At 41.6% G+C, this 8,440-nt stretch overlaps 1 pseudogene; it reads left to right on the plus strand.

Moving 5' to 3' along the window:
- The first annotated feature begins 7,496 nt into the window (after positions 1 to 7,496).
- Positions 7,497 to 8,440, plus strand: LOC102050918 (olfactory receptor 51Q1-like; annotated as a pseudogene).

Below are 8,440 nucleotides of genomic sequence, written 5' to 3' on the forward strand. Positions count from 1 at the left end.
GAGTTGTCCAGGTTCCATCACTTAATGCCCAAACTAAATGTCTTGGACTTCGAATAGTAGATTTTCTACTTCTAACTGTAAAAGTGCTGGTTAAATTGAGAGTGTTCTTAAGACCTCGACAAAAACAACCGTATTTCAAAACAGTGGCCTACGGAGGAATTCTTTGGATTACTAAGTCTGTGTTACTGCAATCATAGGCTTTTTCACATTTCCACCATGGCACTACTTTATTTTCCTTCTCTCCTGATGAAATTGACCTATCATTGACCCAGGGTAATACTGAAACAAACTTTTCCATCCCAGGTAAAACACCAAGAAGTTCTTGCCATATACTGAAAATGGGAAAATATGGACATAGACCATATAGAGTCCCATTGTTCTACTAATTGGGTACCTTGGCCAGTTTTGTTACACTTCCATTTCATGATACTTCTGCTCACATTGGTTTTAAGTTGTTCATCATAAGAACACCATCCTAACTGGGGATTTGGACCCCCAGGAAGAACTCAAGCTATGGCACTAGGTCAGGATCCTGTTATAAAATCATAATTCAATAGTTTGGTGGTTTGTTTTTTGGTTTTTGGGGTTTTTTTGTTTTTTTTTTTTACAATCTGTTTCTTTACCTGGTGACTTCCACTGTTTTCTAATAACCTTTACTTGTTCATACCATTGAGTTACTGGCCTTTGTTCACAATAGGTCGTCTCATTTTTATATTCCAGATTGGTCAGATTCATGGTTAAAATTCCTCATGGAATAGATTCACCTACTGCCCTCGGTACTGGCAAACAAGCAGTGATCTGCGTGACATTTTATAAATTGGCAAATGCTTTAATCAATCCTACCAACAAATTTTCCTCAGCCATTTGTTTGGGAATGTCAATCACTTGTTCTGTTTCTATTTGTCTTTTGTTCCTGTCCACCAAGTCAGCCTATGATCCCACCAACACTACCGACCAAAATAAAATCCAAAGAACAATCATAACCTGATACGAAAAATTAGACATGTTTCAAAGTCAATTTTAAAGTCTCTGGGTCATGATTCACAATCTTCCACGGAGTAGGTGCTTTCTTCACTCGAGTATAATGTATCCAAGCATCCGATTCTGCAATTTTGATAGCTGTAAAAGTGGTTAACAGTATCTGGAAAGGTCCTCTCCAGTGCTCCTGCAAAGGTTTGGAGGTCCAGGTCTTCACATAGACATAGTCTCCTGGTTGGAAATCACGCACTGAATTTTCCTGGAATAAAGGTCTATTCCAAATTACTGCACTCCAAATTGCAGCCAAAGTTTTCCTTAGAAAAAGCAAATAGTTATACACATCTTGTTTTCCTTTTACATGTATGTTTAGATTTGGTTCTGGAGACTCATATGTTTTTCCATATAATAATTCATAAGGACTGACTGAGGTTCCACTCTTTGGCTGTACCCTGATTCATAATAATGCCAATGAAAGTGCCTGAGGCCACTTTAAACTGGTTTCTTGACAAATTTTACTTATTTGTCATTTTAAAGTTTGATTCATCCTCTCCACTTTCCCACTAGATTGTGGCCTCCAAGATGAATGTAAATCCCAATTAATACCCAATGCTTTGCTAACACTTTGTACTACTTCAGCAACAAAGTGTGGACCTCTGTCAGAGGGAATTCCAATAGGAACTCCAAATCTTGGAATTATTTCTTGTAATAACCACTTTACAACCTCTTTTGCTTGTGTGGTGTGACAGGGAAGGGTTTCTGGCCATCCTGTAAAAGTATCAACCCCTACCAAGATGTACCGGTACCCATTGTATCTAGGCAACTCTGAAAAATCTACTTGCCAATAATCTCCAGGTTCTGTACCAGACTTCAGCCTACCCATTTGAACCTTTTTCTTAATCGTTGGATTATTTTTCAAACATACCTCACACTTTGCAGTTACCATTTTAGCTATTCCCAACATTTTAACTGATATTACTTGTTTTCATAAAGATGTTACTAAGGCTTCTGCCCCCCAGTGACATTCTTGATGTCTCGTTTGAATTATCTCTCTCATCAAAAGAGGTGGAATTACTACTTGTCCGTTAGGAGTTACCCACCATCCTGCTAAGTTTTTCTTAGCATTTAATAACTGACCCAATTTGTCATCTTCCTCTGAATATCTCGGGTTTTCCCTAGGAAGGGTTACTGTTTTAGAAGGAATTATTGCCATTTGCAATGCTTGTTTCTTTGCTACCTTTTTTGCTGTTCTATCAGCTAAATTATTCCCAGCTATTATTTTTGTATTCCCAACCTGGTGTGCCTTACAGTGCATGATTGCTACTTGATCTGGCTTTTGAACTGCTTGCAATAATCGTAAAATTTCTGTTTGATGCTTAATGTTTGATCCTTGAGAGGACAATAACCCCCTCTCTTTCCACAAAGCTCCATGGACGTGCACTACCCCAAAGGCATATTTTGAATCAGTCCAGATATTTACTCTCTTGTCTTTGCTTACCTCTAAGGCTCGAATTAAAGCGATGAGTTCTGCCTTTTGGGCTGATGTGGTACTCGCCAATGCTCCTGCTTCTATAACTGTAGCCTCTGTTGTTACCGCGTATCCGGCGTATCGGACTCCTTGTTCCATAAAGCTGCTTCCATCAGTATACAGTTCCCAGTCTGGTTGCTCCAATGGCACATCCTTCAGATCTTCACGACTGGAATAAACATACTCGATGGTAGCCAAGCAATCATGTTCCAGTCGTCCTTCTTCCTGTACGGAACTTAAAAACACTGCAGGATTTACCAGGTTAGCTGTCTTTAGAATCACATCATCCTGTTCAGTCAATACCACCTGGTACTTCATCATTCGGCTGGGGGACAGCCAATGTCCCCCCTTCTGTTCTAGGACAGTTATCACCATGTGTGGAACATAGACTGTTATTGTTCTTCCCAAAGTCAATTTCCGAGCTTCTTGTATGAGCATCACTGTTGCGGCCACTGCTCGAAGGCAGTTTGGCCACCCTTTACTCACTGTGTCCAGTTGTTTAGAGAAATATCCGACTGGTCGTTTCCAGCTTCCTGTCCTCTGGGTTAACACGCCCAGTGCAAGGTGTTGTCTTTCATGGACAAACAGCTGGAAATCTTTGGTTAGATCCGGCAGTCCCAAGGCAGGTGCAGACATTAGGGCACGTTTCAACTCTACAAAAGCCTTTTGTCGTTGTGGGCCCCATACAAAGGGAGAGTTCTTTTGGGCCTCGCACAGCGGTTTAGCTATTAGCCCATAGTTCATGATCCAAAGGCGACACCACCCAGTCATGCCCAAAAATGCTCCGAGTTCATGAATATTTCTCGGCTCAGGTACACCACAAAGAGCTTCTTTGCGATTTTTTCCTCATTGTCGTTGTCCTTTTGAAATCTCAAAGCCGAGATATATCACAGCCTGGCAGGCTATTTGGGCTTTCTTCCTGGATACCTTATACCCATTTAGTCCCAGGAAATTCAAAAGGTCAATAGTCACCTGTATACAAATAAATCTTTCTTCTGTAGCAATCAATAGATCATCCACATATTGTAAAAGTAAATGCCCAGGTCTTGGTTTATCCTGTTTCCAGATTTCAAGTTCCTTTGCTAAATGATTTCCAAAAATAGTTGGACTGTTTTTAAATCCTTGGGGTAATCTAGTCCATGTCAACTGCATCTTTCGCCCAGTTTGAGGATTTTCCCATTCAAAAGCAAACAGTTTTCTGGTTTCCTTTTCCAAAGGTATACAAAAGAAAGCATCTTTTAAATCAAGCACTGTAAACCACTGATCATTCTCCCTCAATGCTGTTAACAGTGTATAAGGGTTTGCTACTACAGGATAAATATCCTTAACTATCTGATTTACTGCTCTCAAGTCTTGTACCAGTCTCTATTCACCCGAGGGTTTTCTGACTGGTAAAATAGGAGTATTATACTCAGATTCACATTCTTCCAAAATTTTATACTCCGAAAATTTATCAATCAATTTCTTCAGTTCCTGTCTCACTTCTGGTTTGATTGGATATTATTTAATTCTCACTGTTCCTGCGCCTTCCTTCAAATCTATTTTAACAGGTTTTGCTAGTTTCAATTTACCAGGAATATTTGTTTCCCATACAGTAGGGATCACTGCCAAATCCACCTCCGGTGGAATTTCTTGTTCCTTTACTTTTTCTTATATCATCAGGATTTCTCCTGTTTTTGACTCAGATATTTTCAAGAAAAGTTCTCCTTCGTCAAAAACAATCTGTGCATTTAATTTGGATAACAAATCTCTTCCTAAGAAGGGTATCGGACATACTGGTACATACAAAAATTCAGGTGTAATTATCTTATTTCCAAATTTCAAATCCAGGGGTTGCAGGAATGGCCTGGTTTTGTTCCAATTTTTCCTTTACAGGTATTTAATAAAAAAATGTCGCTCCTGTATCCACTCCCAATCTCACAATTTGAACAACATTTTTTTCCACTTTCTTATTATCACAAGTTATAGCCATTACCAAATTATCTCTAATAATTAGCTTACATTCATCCTGCCAATCCTTTCTTTGTCTTAAGTAAAAAAACAAATCCACATCTGGCATTTTATTCCATTTCCCTTCTCTTTTACAATACAGCATTAACTGCAAAATAGTGTTATAATTCAGTGTCCCATTCGTGGGCCACTTTTCCTCATCATCCAATATATACAAAGGCCACCAATTATTACAGTACTCAAATTATTACAATACTCAATCACCTGGCTCTTTTGCAGATCATCCTGTAAATTTCCCCAATGTGCCAATAAACATCCCAACAAAGAATTTTTCGGGATTTTGTCATTTACAGCAAGATTGCCCATGCTTTGACTTTTAAACAACCGAGTTAACTTAGCTGCCATGGTGTAATTACTCACAGTACAATACACAATTATTCAACTCTGTCACTCCGATCCGCGGATCCACACTCCACACTCGCTTTCGTTCTCAATTACACGTCTCACCCTTACAGCCACACTCACACTTTCCCACAGTTACTTTAAACAAACCTATAACACAATATTATACCTCTTCATTTTCTTCTTAATACACAAACTCACAAAACAACAAAAAAAACCCCAAAAACCTCTTCTAACTTCTTGTTAGAGGCACTACCTTAGAGAACACTGTAGCATATAGTTTCTCTTGTCTACACTTTTGTCCAACCCTGCAACAGCTTTCGCTTATGTCTTACGGGCAGAGTCCTAGTCCTACCCTGCGCAGCTCTTTCACCGCCTCTGACAGGCAGACTTACTCAGTGGGACTCCAACCCACTGGTGGGACTCCATCCCACTCCTTCCCATACACTTATTATAGTGGGACTCCTACCCACTTCCTCTAGTGCACTTACTTACTTACTTTAGTGGGACTCCAACCCACTTACTACAATTAAAAAAAGAAGTGTCTTACCAAAAATCCAGGGAACGTCGCCAAGAGCCTTACGGATCGGGGATCGATGGGTATCCCCGAGAAATCCTCGGTGCCGGCTGGAACCGATCAGGTCCCCGACTCCTCCGGTCTCCTTCAGCGAGGTCCCATCTGGGGTGCCAAAACTGTTACCGAAATCTCGGAATGAAGAACTTATCGACACCAATGTGATGTAGATAAGCAGACACTTCTTTATTGACGGCCGGGTGCGTGAGCAAGTCCTCTCACGATCAACGCACGCCAGGTCCCAAAATCAGACACCATATATAGAACTTATTCATACATGTTCATTAAGTATTCAAGCATAACCATGATATTTCCCGTAAATCATTAACATATTCTCCTCCTAGATCCGATTCTGCGCAGTAGAGCTTAGAAAGGTCTAGAAATGGGTCTGGGGTACGATCTGGGTAGGTGGTATATGAGTCGGTGGTCGCGATCTCCCCCTGCCGGAATCACCTTTTACTAAAGTTCACGGTTTCTGGGCAGGCAACTACAAGCTGTTCCAGTCGACTCTCCCCAGTTCCCATTAATCTCATATTCTGACATTTCAATACGCCTCTGCATACAGAAGACTGGTCAAACACAAAGAAACCTTTCAACCCTAAAGTTATCACCTGAGTTTTAACAATGGCTCTAGCCCCTTCTTCTAGCCTTGGTACAGGATGTACAGAAGATCTCATAACAGCTTTTACTGTGCAGCTATAAGTTTCATTTAAAATTTTTCTTATCCTTCTATATTTTAATTTTATTAAATGATTTTATAAAATCAATTAATCAATCAAATAAAGTCAATCAATCTTAACTTATTAACAAATTGATAACAAGACCATAACATCTCTTTTTGTCCTCCTAATATAGAACAAAATGTTTCAGTTGGAAGGGACCTACAATGATTATCTAGTCCAACTTCTATTTGTAGAAGAAAGCCATGTTCTGGGACACAAACTGTTCTGTATGTTTCATAGATAAGCCATATTCTCTAGCTGGAGACTAGAGGCAGAGCAAGGCTCGGAGTCCAGTGCACAGCAAGACCGCACAGAGCTGTAAATGAGGAGCCCCAGCACAGTAGAAGCTTCCAGTCCTGAGCGTCAACCCATGCATAAGCACCTGCATGCCAGATGGCTGGCAGTGCCCTTTCCACTCCAAGAGCAGCTTGGAGACAAGGAATGCCACCAGCTTTACATGTGGACGTTTGTCTATAGGGCTCCTGGTCAGAGAGGTTGCTGGAGAGGCTGACCTCCCACCAAAGGAGCCTTCTTCTCACATCCTACATGCAAACCACAGGGGGAAAGTAACTCTCCTGTGAGCCCTCTGCCAGAGGACCTTGTACAGCACCCTGGGCAGCTGGCACAGAGATGCTTGTTGATCTGCCTGGCTCTACAGCAAGTGCTGGCCAAAGCAGGGGGAATGAAGGAAGGGTCAACTGTGCTGGTAGGAAGCTCTGAGGTGCTGCTGGTGCTCCCCAGGGACTCCAAGGGCTGCTCCGTGCCACCGGATTGACGGGTAAAAGGGAACTTCTCTCACCCAACTCTAGACCTACTGCTAAGATGATAATCTTTGTCCAAATACTTAGAACAAGAAAACTGCAAGAGCTCTTTGGTGTTAATCACTTAACTAAGGTTTTTGTAAAATAGTGATATGACACAGGTGCATTTTTCTTATCTCCCATATTTAATATGCACAGAAGTATTTTATTCTTATGCTTATTATTATATATTATAATAATACATATATATAATAATGTGCTTATTATTATTAAGCAGCATACTCTCTCTGAAAACTACACTACAATGTTGCAGCTTATGACATACAGAGAAGGAGAACCCCAAAATGAGTTATCTGTGTATCTTCTGTGTGTGACCTTACCTTAAGATAACTGAACACCCATCTGCTGGGCTACCCAGGACCTGAAGTTTGTGGTGTCTAATCCATGTCCCTATTTGGCATCTGTGTTCTTTCAGTTTTGGCTTCAAATCTGTCACATTTACATGTGTTTGCTATGTCCTCTTAGACTTGCTACTTTGATTTCTTTACTATTTCTTTTTCTCTGCAGGTCATCTCTAGTACATCATGTCTCTCAAGAAATCTGTCTCCACACCAGTCACATTTATCCTTACAGGCATCTGAGGGCTGGAAACTGGCAGCATCTGGCTCTCGTCTTTTCACATTCATTCATGTTGTGTCACTTCTGGGGAACATCACAGTCCTGTTTGATACCAGGACAGAGCTGAGCCTTCATGAGCCCATGTACCAATTACTCTCCATGCTGGCCACCACCAAACCAGTTTGGGTTTGTCTCTGCCTACAATGCCAACTGTGATGAGTGTATTCTGGTTTGATGCCTGGCAGATTAGTCTTAATGTTTGTTCTGCTCAATCTTTTTTAATTCATTCATCCTCATTCTTGGAGCCCTCAGTGCTCCTGGCCATGACCTTTCATTGTTATGTGCCCATCTGCTACCCGACTTCTCCATCCTCACCAGTGCCAGAACAGGCAGGACTGGGCTGGCTGCCCTGTGCAGTTGTGCCTTACCAACTGTCCCCCATTTGTGGTATTAAAAGGATTGCCCATCTGCCAGTCCCATGTGCCCTCCCACACCTACCGTCTGCATCAGGACCTGATCAAGCTGGTGTGTGCAGACATCATGTACAATAACTGGTAGGCTTCACTTTAGCCATTCTCTTTCTGACATTTGACGTCATCCTCACCTTCTTGTCATAGGTACTGATTGCCAGGGCCATTCTAAGCATTGTGTCCCAGAGGGAGCATCTCAAGCTTTGAGCAGCTGCGTGTCTCTTATCCTGGCAGCCCTGAGCCTGTACATCCCCATGGTTGACTTGTCCATGGTTCACCGGTATGGCCAGCCTATGGCCAGCCCTCTCATTCATGTCTTCATGGCCAACGTCTTCATGCCAGTCCTTCCCATGCTGTACCCCATCATCTATGTCATAAAAACTAAACACATCTGCAAGGGTGTGTCTTCATGGTCCTCTTGCCCAGGCATCCCTGTATGA

Source organism: Falco cherrug, chromosome 2 (genome assembly GCF_023634085.1).
Source record: "Falco cherrug isolate bFalChe1 chromosome 2, bFalChe1.pri, whole genome shotgun sequence".
Taxonomy (NCBI): domain Eukaryota; kingdom Metazoa; phylum Chordata; class Aves; order Falconiformes; family Falconidae; genus Falco; species Falco cherrug.